The 12,814-nt window shown below is 37.4% G+C and overlaps 1 protein-coding gene across 2 annotated transcripts in view; it reads left to right on the top strand.

Annotated features, from left to right (window-relative positions):
• ADGRL2 (adhesion G protein-coupled receptor L2) overlaps nt 1-12,814 on the top strand; it is a 698,223-nt gene that overhangs the window by 461,080 nt on the left and 224,329 nt on the right. The window lies entirely within an intron of this gene.

The raw sequence follows: 12,814 nt of genomic DNA, 5'->3' as shown, positions 1-12,814 counted from the left end.
CCGGGCCCAGTGGCTTATGCCTGTAATCCCAGCACTTTGGGAGGCCGAGGTGGGTGGATCAGGAGGTCAGAAGATGGAGACCATCCTGGCTAACATGGTGAAACCCCGTCTCTACTAAAAATACAAAAAATTAGCCAGGCGTGGTGGCGGGCACCTGTAATCCCAGCTGCTAGGGAGGCTGAGGCAGGAGAATGGCGGGAACCCCGGAGGCGGAGCTTGCAGTGAGCCGAGATCACACCACTGCACTCCAGCCTGGGCGACAGAGCGAGACTCCGCCTCAAAAAAAAAAAAAAAAAAAAAAAAAAAAAGAAAAGAAAAAGGAAAAAAGACGCAAAAGGTACACAAAAGAATGGGAATATAAGTAGTTTCATAGTCTTAATTCTTCATTTTTTGCATTTCCTATAATTAAATATATATATTATTTTTATAACTAGAACAAAAACATTATTTGAATAATAAGCTATTCAAAAGAGTGTATTACTAAATAAATACGTATATATAAAAATGGGAAATACTTCTTTGTGCCAACTGCATAACCAATTAAAAAAGAATCTTCAGCTGGGCATGGTAGCTCACGCCTGTAATCCCAACACTTTGAGAGGCCAAGACAGGTGAATCACCTGAGGTCAGGAGTTTGAAACCAGTCTGGCCAACATGGTGAAACTCCATCTCTACTAAAAATATAAAAATTAGCTGGGTGTGGTGGCGAGTCCCTATAATCCCAGCTACTTGGGAGGCTGAGGCAACAGAATCGCTTGAACCCAGGAAGCAGAGGTTGCAGTGAGCCAAGACTGCACCACTGCACTCCAGCCTCGGACAGCGCAAGACTCGGTCTCAAAAAAAAAAAAAAAAAAAAAAAAGGCGGGTGCGGTGGCTCACGCCTGTAATCCCAGCACTTTGGTAGGCCAAGTTGGGCAGATCACAAGGTCAGGATTTCAAGACCAGCCTGGCCAATATGGCGAAACAACTTCTCTATTAAAAATACAAAAATTGGCCAGGCTTAGTGGCACGCCTGTAGTCCCAGCTACTCGAGAGACTGAGGCAGGAGAATCTCCTGGACCCAAGAAGTGGAGGTTGCAGTGAGCTGAGATTGCACTACTGCACTGCAGCCTGGGCAACAGAGCGAGACTCCATCAAAAAAAAAAAATAGTAGATAACGAGGCAAATATAAAGAAATTTTATCAAAAAATTGCTTTTAACCTAAAATAATGTTAATAAATCATTTAATAATAATAATAATAAATGGCACTATTCGAATATTTTTGATATTAAAAATTCTGCTCCAGCAATTTATTATAGGGCAGTACTTAGCATAAATGTATAAATTTTAGTTATATCTCTCTTGACACTTTAGTTCTCTAAAACTAAGCCAAAAATTTTAGAAGAAATTTAGGAAAAAAGTCTCTAGCATGTATCTAATATTGTTCACATAAATGCTTCCCAAGTTTTTCTTTCCATCCTATTAGTTCTTAGTTTACATAAAATTTCAACAGAAATGTTTCTCTAATTATGTAGCCAAAAACTAGAAGGATTCTAGGAGGAATGCATTGAGGAGTTAAAGGGTATTTTCAGCTACTCACCAACAGTAAGAATTGAGGGACCAAGATTAGCTGTATGATTTTCAGTAAGATACATCATATATGTGGGTTTAAAATTCCTGAGTGGTTAGAGGGTTATACTATAAGATTTTTTAAATATAATCTTGAATTTCTTTCTAGCCCAAAAATTTTACAATAAAATTACATATCCTTAAACTGAATATACATAGCATAAAATAACATTGAGAGACTTGGAGTCATTAGAATGAAAAAGACTATAATGATTAAAGGGGTAAATTTCATTCACTTGTAAAATTCACATAAATGAAAGTCTCATCCATATTTCACTGAAAGTCTTGTCCAATTGTATTGTGTAAATAAGAGATTATATATTGTGTATTTTGATAATATTCCTTCTATATTACTATTTTTAAAATGTACCAAAAATTTTAACCTGAATTTTCTCACTTTACTCTGAATGAGATAACATTGTAAATGACCTATAAGACCTATAAGATAAAATCTAGCATCAATCTTTCCTAAACAGTGGGGAGCCAAATTCACACTGATTTGTGTATGAAAATTTATATTTCTTTATTTTTTTATATTTTTTATTTTTTTGAGACGGAGTCTTGCTCTGTTGCTCAGGCTAGAGTGCCCTCACTGCCAGTTCTGCCTCCCAGGTTCGCACCATTTTCCTGCCTCAGCCTCCCCAGTAGCTGGGACTACAGGCACTCACCACCATGCCCAGCTAATTTTTTGTATTTTTAGTAGAGATGGGGTTTCACCGTGTTAGCCAGGATGGTCTCCATCTCCTAACCTCGTGATCCACCCACCTTGGCCTCCCAAAGTACTGGGATTACAGGCGTGAGTCACCACACCCAGCTGGAAATTTATATTTTTAATAGGTTTAGACTGCCAGATTACTAATTTGATATACTGGGATCAAATATTTAAATATATAATTTCTTTTTTTGCATCTACTCGGTAAACTCTTTAGTCCAACATATCATGACATTTTAGAAGAAAAATGAACGAAATTAACCTCTTGTCTATAACCAAAATCAGGGACAATGTAACAAATTATTGAATAAATAAAATATTGCTCATTCAAACTATTTATTTCTGATTTGTAAGTGTGCTAATTTAACCAAACAGACAAAGTTCTGAATACTATATAAACTAAATTGAAATGCAAATACATATTTTATTGACAGGTATTATTAAAGCTGAACTTTAAAACAGAATAAATCTTCAGCCATCCAATTTTTTCTAAGATATTGATGAGAAAATAAAATAAATATTTTAATGTAATTAATCTACCCTTCAACAAAATAGATCCTTTCATTTTCAATTCTGGTTGTACTTAATGAATAAAGGTTGAATGCATATTTATGTTAATAGTCATGATATATACACTTCAAAGAACAAAAGTAAAACATACTTAATTTCTGAAAATGTTAATAATGATTTATTACCTTATTTCATTAAGGACAAAAGCTCCACATTATAGTCAGCTATAGCCAATAGTCATTATGTCATTAATCTTAAAATTTCACAAGTTTCCAATTTATCAAGTGTTAATTTTTAGGTCAGACAATAATAGTATAAAATAATACTACTAAAATACTATTCTTTTATACTATTATAAAGTCAGACAATAATAGTATAAAATAATTGTTAATTGGCCAACAGGTTGATTACTTTTAAGATGTGAAAAAAGCAAAGATAAAAACAGTCCTCTCCTTTTCCTTCAATTAAAATTGCATGCAATTATTCTTGTAGATTATAGATCTCTTTTGGGATTTCTGGTTTCATACAACTTTTTGGTTCATTTCACAGGAATAATATTCATTTTAATTAGCAAAAAAACAATTGATGAGCTTTTTTACAAGAGGGAGTTTGCTCTGAGTGCTGATCACTGCCGCTAGATTATCCTGTTTTTTTTTTAACGGTCTTGCTTTTAAAGCAGTTAGTTGAATACGTTATCTGTTAGTAGCCATTGCCTTTGAAGACAGAGTATCTTTCTTTTTTTTTTTTTTTTTTTTTTTTTTTTTTTGAGGCGGAGTCTTGCTCTGTCGCCCGGACTGGAGTGCAGTGGCCGGATCTCAGCTCACTGCAAGCTCCGCCTCCCGGGTTTACGCCATTCTCCTGCCTCAGCCTCCCGAGTAGCTGGGACTACAGGCGCCCGCCACCTCGCCCGGCTAGATTTTTTTTTGCATTTTTAGTAGAGACGGGGTTTCACCGTGTTAGCCAGGATAGTCTCGATCTCCTGACCTCATGATCTGCCCGTCTCGGCCTCCCAAAGTGCTGGGATTACAGGCTTGAGCCACCGCGCCCGGCCAGAGTATCTTTCTTGATGAGTGGTTAGCCCATTTTGTTTTATTCTCCCAACTTTCCTAAACAATATCGTTAAGTTGGTTTCTGAAATGATTTATTGCCATTTTATATCTTTGAATATACAAATCAAAATTTTTAAAAGTAAATAGATATTTTGGATGCGTTACTGAATTGTATTACATAGTTTAGAGGGTTAAACTACTTCCTTTGAAATTCTAAAAAATATTTAGTAGCTGAAAAAAAAAAAATTTCTAATACTTATATAAGAAATACAGGCCTGGGCATGGTGGCTTATGCCTGTAATCCCAGCACTTTGGGAGGCTGAGGTGGGCAGATCACCTGAGGTCGGGAGTTCAAGACCAGCCTGACCAACATAAAGAAACCCCATCTCTACTAAAAATACAAAATTAGCCGGGCATGGTGGCACATGCCTATAATCCCAGCTACTCAGGAGGCTGAGGCAGGAGAATCACTTGAACCCAGGAGGTGGAGATTGCAGTGAGCCAATATTGTGCCATTGTACTCCAGCCTGGGCAACAAGAGCAAAACTCCGTCTCAAAAAGAAAAAAAAAAAGAAGAAGAAAAAGAAATACAGATCATGAATACTTGTGTACCACCAACCAGTTCAAGACAAACACATTAAAATGCCCTTTCAAGCTTTTAGTGTATCCTTCTACAATTCTTTAACTCTTCTTTAATCTGAGCTAAATATTATCCTCAATTTTCTCTATCCCTTGCTTTTCTTTATAATTTTACCTCATGTATTTGCATCCTGAAATATATAATTCTTGTTTATGTTTTGCCACAATATGTAAATAGAAAGTTCTATTTATCTATGACTCTTCTACTCAACATTAAGTTCTTGAGTTTCAACCCTTTGAAGCACATAGCTATAATTAGTTTACACTTGTATAGTATTCTAGTGTATGGTTTATTAGTCTTCCTTTAACACTAATGGATATTTGGGTTGTCTTCAGTTTTTATTTTTATTGTTATTACACACAGTGCTTCTATGACCAGTCTTGCAAATTTATAAGTGGATATGTGCAAAAATGTATATATGGCAGTGATTCTTAACCCGGCATGATTTTGCTCCCTAGAGAATACTTGGCAATATCTGCATTATTACTTGTCATAACTAGAAAGTGCTACTAAATGCCCCCAGTTAATGATAAACATCCTGTAAAGCACAGGATAGCTCTGCAAACAAATAATTATCTGGCCTAAAATGCTAATAGCATGAGGTTAAAAGATCAGTCTCTAGATGCCTGGTTAAAAATGAAATTGCGGCTGGACATGGTGGCTCATGTTTGTAATCTTAGCACTTTGGGAGATCGAGGCAGGAGGATCACTTAAACCCAGGAGGAGTTCAAGATCAGCCTGGGCAACATGGTGAAACCCCATCTCTATGAAAAATACAAAAATATGCCAGGCATGGTGGCAAATGCCTGTAGTCCCAGCTACCCGGGAGGCTGGGGTGGGAGGGACAATGGAGCTTGAGAGGTCAAGGCTGCAGTGAGCTGTGATCACACCACTTCACTTTAGCCTGGATCAAGTGAGATCCTATCTCAAAAAAAAGTAATTAAAAAAAAGGGAAAGAAAAGAAAAGAAATTCGCTGGGTCATGGAGTATGAAAAATTTCAAATTTATTAGATAATTCCCAGCTATTGTACATAGTATAAATGTTATACTCCTACTAGGAATATAAAGATAAATATTATGATTTCTCTATATCCTAGTTAGCACTTAATATTGTAAAATATTTAAATGTATTTATTTTTATTATTTTTAGAGACAAGATCTCACTTTGTTGCCTAGGCTGGAGTGCAGTGGTGCCATCTCAGCTCACCATAACCTCGAACTCCTGGGCTCAAGTGATCCTCCTACCTCAGCTTCCTGAGTAACTAGGACTACAGACTCATACCACCACAACCAGTCAATTCTTAAAATTTTTTGTGTAGACAGGGGTCTCACTATGTTGCCAGGGCTGGTCTTGAACTCCTGACCTCAAGTGGTATTCCCAGCTATAACCTGCTGAGGTTATAGGTGTGAGCTACTGGACCTAACCACAATTTTTATTAATTTGTCAATGTGAAATAAATACTCCTCATAGTTTTAATTTTCAATTATTTGATTACCAATGACATTGAGCACATTTTCTCATTTTGTTGACAATTAGCATTTCCTGTTCTATGAGGTACCTCTTTTTTTTTTTTTTTTTTGAGACAGGATCTCACTGTATTGCCCAGGCTGGAGTGCAGTGGTACAATCACAGCTCACTGCAGCCTCAACCTCCAGTGCTCAAGCAATCCTCTGGCCTCAGCCTCCCAACTGGCTGGGATTACAGGCGCGTACCACATGCTCAGCTAATTTTTAAAATTTTTATGTAGACAGGGTCTCACTATGTTGTTCAGGCTGGTCTCAAACTCCCGAGCTCAAGCAATCCTCCTGCCTTAGCCTCTCAAAGTGCTGGTATTACAGGTGTGAGCCATAGCACCCAGCCTTCTTTTTAACCAATTTTAAAAATTAGGCCAGGCAAGGTGGCTCACGCCTGTAATCCCAGCATTTTGGGAGGCCAAGGCAGGCAGATTATTTGAGGTCAGGAGTTTGAGACTAGCCTGGCCAATGTGGTGAAACCCCATCTCTACTAAAAAAAAAAAAAAAAAATACAAAAATTAGCCAGGCGCATGCCACCCAGGCTGGAGTGCAATGGCACAATCTCAGCTCACTGCAACCTCCACCTCCCAGGTTCAAGTGATTCTCCTGCCTCAGCCTCCCAAGTAGCTGGGATTACAGGCACCCAGCTAATTTTCATATTTTTAGTAGAGGCAGGGTTTCACACCATGTTGGCCAAGCTGGTCTTGAACCCCTGACCTCAGGTGATCTGCCTGCCTCAGCCTCCCAAAGTGCTGGGATTACAGGCATGAGCCACTGCACCGAGCGTTTTATTTGTTGTTGTTGTTGTTGTTTTTTGAGACGGAGTCTCGCTCTATCACCCAGACTGGAGTGCAGTGGCATGATCTCTGCTCACTGCAACCTCTGCCTTCCGGGTTCAAGCAATTCTCCTGCCTCAGCCTCCCAAGTAGCTGGGAGTACAGGCACCTGCCACCATACCCGGCTAATTTTTGTATTTTTAGTAGACATGGGGCTTCAACATATTGGCCAGGATGGTGTTGAACTCCTGACCTTGTAAACCACCAGCCTTGGCTTCCCAAACTGCTGGGATTACAGGCACAACCCACCGCACCTGGCCGCCTTTTTTCAATAATGTTGTGCTTTTCCTTTTTTCTTTCTTCTTTCTTTTCTTTTTTTTTTTTAGATGGAGTTTTGTTCTTGTTGCCCAGGCTGGAGTGCAATGGCACGATCTTGGCTCACCACAGCCTCCACCTCCTAGGTTCAAGCAATTCTCCTGCCTCAGCCTCCCGAGTAGCTGGGATTACAGGCATGCGCCACCACGCCCAGCTAATTTTGTAATTTTAGTAGAGATGGGGTTTCTCCATGTTGGTCAGGCTGGTCTCGAACTCCCAACCTCAGGTGATCCGTCCGCCTCGGCCTCCCAAAAGTGCTGGGATTATAGGCCTGAGTCACTGCCCCCGGCCAATAATGTTTTTCAAAAAGGTTTCATTCCCATGTAAATTTGTTAGATTTACTCTTAATTACTTTTTTACAAAATATTTTTAAATTATATATGTGTAGTTATTTACTTTTAAAAATAATTTGCTTCCATACATAGAAATACAATAAATTCTTATATTTTTATTTTTATTTGGGAAACCTAAACTTTCTTATTAATTCTCAAAACTTACATGTATTTTCTCTTGAATTTCTTATATTAACAATTTCTTTCATTCTAGCCCTTATACTTTCATTTTTTTCTACATACTCTAGTAACTAGACTTCTAGTCCAGTATTGTATAGAAATGATGATTATGGAAAACCTTGTGTTTTCCCGATTTTTAAAAGAAAGTAGTTTGAACAGTTCACCATTAAGTTGTTGGTTTTTTGTACATATCCTTTATCAAATTAAGGGATTTTTCTTCTATTTTTAGTTTGCTTTGAGTTTTTGTCTTTAATGAATATTGAATTTTATCAAATGTTTTCCGTACACTGATTTAGAGGATAATATGATTTTTCTCAGAAAGAATTGCTGAGCACCCTCTTTCACCTTAAAGACATTTACTGAATGTTCAGGGTGAATCTGAATTTCAGTTTTCATGTCCCTGCTAGCATAGGGGGAAAGCCTCAAAACCCAGAGCTTAGTGCTGGGATGCAAAATAGATATATCCTTATCATTAACCTTATGTACAAATAAATGCATCGCATAGAGGAGCGCAAGGAAAATTGCAAGTCTGACTTCAATGTATAACTAAAGAAGAAAAAAATTCTCTTTTGAAAATTCATGATCATAAACCAGCCTTACTGTGTATTCAGCAAGAATTCACACATTCTCAATGGTCTAAAGAGTCCAAGATAAGAATCTAGTTACACTGGTCCTCAGTTGTACCTTTTGAATCAAAAGAAAACCCCTCAGGAGAGTCCAACCTTATCCTATCCCTCTAAGAATTCTCACAGATAAAATTCCAGGAGTATAAGTCCACAGTTAGAAATCACAAACACATTGGGGAAAAAAAGGGATGATAAGTAAACAAGAATTAGCGGAAAAAGATTAAATGCGGAATCAGACTGATAAAAGACTTCAAACTTTGGAATTCCTTCATTCTTTTTTGCCCTCTTGCTTTTTTATTCTCAATCCCTTTTGCATGTAAAACTACATTTTAAAACATTTTATCCTTGGCTGGGCGCAGTGGCTTATGCCTGTAATCCCAGCACTTTGGGAGGCAGAGGCGGGCAGATCACCTGAGGTCAGGAGTTTGAGACCAGCCTGGCCAACATGGCGAAACCCCATCTCTACTAAAAATACAAACATTAGCCGGGTATAGTGGCAGGCACCTGTAATCCGAGCTACTCAAGAGGCTGAGGCAGGAGAATCGCTTGGACCCAGGAGGTGGAAGTTCAGTGAGCCGAGATTGTGCCACTGCACTGCAGCCTGGGTGACAGAGCCAGACTCTATCTCAAAAAAAAAAAAAAAAAAAAAAAAAAAATTATCCTTTAGTGTTTAATTTCATTGTTAATAACATATAAGCACTTCTTTGTGATAAAGTTAGAAATTAATAACACAGAAAAGTTTAACCTGTAAACTAAATGTAGTTGCTGACGTGGATTCTGATTGTGACATTTATGTACCAAGCTACACAAGCTTCGATGAAAAAAAAAAAAAAAGTACAGGCTGGGCACCGTGGCTCACTCCCAGCACTGTGGGAGCCAAGGCGGGTGGATCATCTGAGGTCAGGAGTTCGAGACCAGCCTGACCAACATAGTGAAACCTTGTCTCTCCTAATAATACAAACATTAGCCAGGTGTGGTGGCAGTCACCTATAATCCCAGCTACTCAAGAGTCTGAGGCAGAAGAATCACTTACACCCGAGAGGAAGAGGTTGCAGTGAGCTGAGATTGCACTACTGTATACCAGCCTGGGAGACAGAGCGAGACTCCATCTCAAAAAAAAAGAGTAGAAATAAGAATAAGTCCTTTTTTGTTTAGCTTAAACAAACAAGTAGATGTTTTATTAAATTAAAGATAGTAAAACATATGTTTATAGCTATTACATAACTATAAACTTTAATATTTTTGTTTTCAAACTTTAATATTTTTGTAGACAGAAACCATTTAGCACAATATTAAAAATGATACATATTATAAATTATTAGAATATGTTTTATTTCTGTAGCACATTTTTGCCAAATCTCCTGGACTTTCAACTTTCTATTTGTGTTTTGACTTTTTTTTAGAAAGGAGTTGTGTTCGCACTTGATCCCAAGCCCCTGATGGCGCTTATAGTGGGCAGTGGGCCAAAGCTGAGCTAATTGTAGTCTGTCTTATAATTTTTTAAACTGGAATTGTGGAACTGACTTTTAGGCAAAGGGAGAATGTATCAATTGATGGATCCCAAGCAAGGCTGATTCCGAGCCTTAATTCCAGTTATTAAACTTCCTAGGGATCCATGAACCAGTAAATTGCCTGTGCTGAAACTTATTTGAGTTTCTGTAACTTGCCACCAAAATGGTCCTGATAACTACACTTATATAAAGAAAATTGAATTCTGAGATGGTTTCCTGCATGCTGATAGTCACAGAAGACAATGAATTAATAATACCTTTAATACCTTTTCCACCAAAAGAGAAGGGAATTGGGAAGAGTTTCTGGGTGAGTTATTTTGAAGCCTTGCCTTGACTAGAGTGTACCGTCTTCCTCTGTTTTATTCCAGAGGCAAGTCGAAGGAAGAAGGATTGCCCACAATTATTTCTTATGGCAAGGTTAGGACCACCAGTATTTTGACAACTAAGCTTCTGTATCTAGAGGGATTCCATCAAGAAGCTCTTCCTGGATATCATATTATTTTCCAATTACTTTCTACTTGAGTGTTCACATGACCTCAAAAGCAATGTAAGGGACTGACATTTAGGTGTAGAATATAATAATTATTGAGCATTTTACTCTATGTTAGGTACCTGGTTGGTCGATTTAAATTTATTTTCTAGTTAAGTGGTATGGGCTGAATTGTGTCCTCTCAAATTCATGTGTTGATGTCCTAACACCTAGTACCTCAGAGTGTGACTGTGTTTGGAGACAAGGTCTTTAAAGAGTACACTAAGATTGAATGAGGTCATTGGGGTGGCCCCTAATCCCATATGACTGGTGTCCTTATAAAAAGGGAAGATTAGGACATAGACACCCACAGATGAAGAACATGTGAACACATGGGAGATGATGGCCATCTACAAGTTGAGGAGACAGGCCTCAGAAGAAACAATCCTGTTGACACTTTCCTCTTGGACTTCTAGCTTCCAAAACTGGAGGAAAATTAGTTTCTGTTGTTTAAGTCGCCTGTCTGTGGTATGGTTATGGTAGCCCTAGCAAATGACTACATTAAGTTATATATATTCTCCTTACTCAGTACTAGTCAATCATCAAGGGCTGGCCAATCTAACCCTAAAATACATTTCAAATGTCTGCTCTCCTCTCTCTTCCTTCCATTACTATCTTAATTTAGGCTTTATTTGTCTTACTTGAAATATTCCAACAACCTTCAGGTTCTCTTCATTCTAATAAAAACATTCATACCCATGATGGCAAACACATTAGATTGTGAGGCTGCTGAAAGCAAGGTGGGCTTTGCACTGCCTACTTAATCCAGATGGAGTCATGGTTCCCAAACTTGACTGTGCATCAGAATTTTGGCTGGCATTTTTAAAGTTACAGATTTTCAGACTCCTGACCATGTGTATTGAATCAGAATCTGTAGGCATGTGGGTTAAAATATTGGCATTTTAAATATGTTCACAAGTTGATCTTATGAGCAGTATACATCTTTATATGTATGCTTATTTTTGTCCATCTTTTTATTAATAATCATGTGACAGTGTCTTCCACCATTGTTACCTCAGTATTTAGTACTATGTCATCCATTATCACAGTAGTTTTTGGAATAATAAATTTAATTATACTTTTTTGAAGTAAAATAGTGATTCTTTTACATTGATCACATATTTCAATAATTTTCTTGTTGAAGTTATGTTTATTGTAGGTTATGATATATCCCATCTTATCAGAAGCTATAAAATGTCATAAGTATGCTTTAATAGGTATAATAGTAACAAAAGATGATGCCTATCCAATTTGTTCACTATAAAACTGATAAGTAGGTTCCAGCACTAGGATGTCCCCTTCAATATGTTCCTAATTAAGTTAATAAAATTTGGAAAAAGCTGGCAGATACATTTATTTTTCTTGTAGTTGTTTTGTGGCCTAACGCTATTTGCATTGACACAAATTGTGTGGTAAGACCACAAGTAAAAGACAACATACAGTTCACCTTGGAAAAGGAGGAGGTAATATCTGAAATTTTATCTGGTCTCCCATATTATAAGCTCAAATTATGCTTATCATTTGATAAAAATCGACAACTTTATACCCTGCAAAAAAAACCTTACTGCTTTTCTTACTTTAAACATAAAAAGCCTCCAACGCTGAAGCAGTGAGTCTTTGTGTCTACTCATAGATAGGAAAGCATGATCCTAGAAAAGGCTAACAAATAATGGCAGTCGGTCCTCCCAGATAAACTCTGCTGTAGTCTGTGCTGTACTTGAAATCAAAGGCAGTCTTTCTGTCTATAATTAGACAACAAAAGGAAAAGTTGATGAATATACCTGCCAAAGTGATTATTTCAACACATATTTGTTTTGAATCTATTATAGCAAACATTATATAATCTGGGGAGATCAAAAGAGACATGATTCTTGCATTTGTGGAGCATTCAGCTTGGGTAATAGAAGTCCTGGTTAAAAAAAAAAAAAAAAAAAAGTAGGATGTTTACAGGAGCCTGAAATGGAGGCAAACAGGTAGAGTGTGTGAGAAGAAGTCATGCCCAAATGACACTTCCTAGAGGGACCAGTTACTCTGTGCTCAGATGTCAACAGCCAGGAGTACTCTGGGACTTGAGCAAACAAATGAACATGACATTTCAGTTCGGTCTTTATTGTCCGTGCATACCTTGTAAAAAGGTTGGTACAGAAACTAAATTAAATATTATCCTTGGGCTACTTCTCCTTTTCTAAATGTATACATTCATGTATTCATTAAACAAGTATTATATTAAAAGTTTTTCTAAAATAAGGCCTTTTTAGCTGACTGAAAGGCCTCAGTATGAAGTGATATATGAACTAACTAGCTAGTCCTTGGGTTACTTTTTTATGGTACATATTTTAAACATTCTAGATCTTTCAGATTACAATCTTGACCACAAGTAATGATTCATATTAGTGCTTCCAAATTTGGGTTAGCATCATCAGGTGGAAAGCTAGCTATTTCTTCTTCTT

Source organism: Piliocolobus tephrosceles, chromosome 1 (assembly GCF_002776525.5).
Source record: "Piliocolobus tephrosceles isolate RC106 chromosome 1, ASM277652v3, whole genome shotgun sequence".
Classification (NCBI taxonomy): Eukaryota; Metazoa; Chordata; class Mammalia; order Primates; family Cercopithecidae; genus Piliocolobus; species Piliocolobus tephrosceles.
The sequence above is the reverse complement of the archived record's forward strand: the minus strand, read 5'-3'. Positions and strand labels throughout refer to the sequence as shown.